Genomic DNA, 1,365 nt, shown 5'->3' with positions numbered 1-1,365 from the left:
TCTCTCTCTCTCTCTCTCTCTCTCTCTCTCTCTCTCTCTCTCTCTCTTTCTCTCTCTCTCTCTCTCTATCAAAATATCTATATATATATATGTGTGTGTGTGTGTGTGGTACACACACACTCATACACGAGGGGGTGTTCATTAAAGATTTCTCCTGACCCACTTCCGGTTATTGCTGGAAACGGAACTTGTACAGGTATAATTGTACATGTTTCTACATGTCACATTGTAAATTGCTGCTTTCCATTTGTATTCATTTATCTTTTACTGCTGCTGAAGTGGACTGAGATGTTTTAATGGAGGCAGCTGAAAGTAGATCAGTGATAGCTACTGTTCTTATACTTGAAAGGTCGTACACCAAAAGAGACTTTCGATGAAAATGAAAGAGTTTATGGTGGCGATGCACCATCATTCGACATATTCAAGCAATGGCATCGCCAGTTCAAATGTAGTCTGACATCAGTAGAAACTGCTCCTATTTCTGGACCATATTCCGCCATTGATGACGACATCATCCATTAAGTGGAAGCCTCGATTTTGGAGGATCACCGCATAACTATTCAGCAAGTAGCCCAACAGGTGAAGGTAATTTGTCAGCGCGATGGATTCCCTGGATGCACATACCTTTTCAGACGCAGGAACGAGTCAATTGCTCCCAAGCTCTTCTGGTAATGTAACAAGAAAACGAGGAGGACTTTGTTGGCAGACTTATCACACAGGATGAAACATGGGTCCTTCATTATGAAGCTGAGACTAAAGTCCAGTCGAAGCCAGGGAAGCATGATAACTCACCACATCCAAAGAAGGCTCGTGTCCAGCCCTCAGCAGGCAACATGATGCTCACAGTCTTTTGAGATCGGCGTGGAGTAGCGATGATGGATTTTCTGGCATAGGGTACCGCAATTGACGAGGCATATGCTTCTCTATTGCAGAAATTGCGGGACGCCATCAAAGCAGAAAGGCATGGCATGCTGATCAAAGGAATCTACCTCCCCCAAGACAACTCCCCAGCTCACAATGCGCATGTTGCCCAGATGAAAGCACACTCATGCGACTATGAAATCCTTCCTCATACCCGTTACTCTCTCCACCTCGCACCATCTGACTTCCACCTCTTTCCAACCATGGAATCTTTTTTGAAGGGAAAGCACTTTTCGGATGATGATGAACTTATTTCCGAGGTAAAGTCTTGGCCCCAGACGCAACCTACCGACTTCTACAGACGCGGTCTTCACAGCTGCATAAAGCGATGGGAGAAGTGTGTCACCACTGGTGGTGACTATGTAGAGAAGGACTAATAATTATATAATTATGCCAAGTTTCGCTTATCCCAGTCCTTGGGAAGTGGGTCTTGGGGAAATCTTT

This window comes from Octopus bimaculoides, chromosome 2 (genome assembly GCF_001194135.2).
Source record: "Octopus bimaculoides isolate UCB-OBI-ISO-001 chromosome 2, ASM119413v2, whole genome shotgun sequence".
Taxonomy (NCBI): Eukaryota; Metazoa; Mollusca; class Cephalopoda; order Octopoda; family Octopodidae; genus Octopus; species Octopus bimaculoides.
This window is presented reverse-complemented; position numbering follows the sequence as displayed.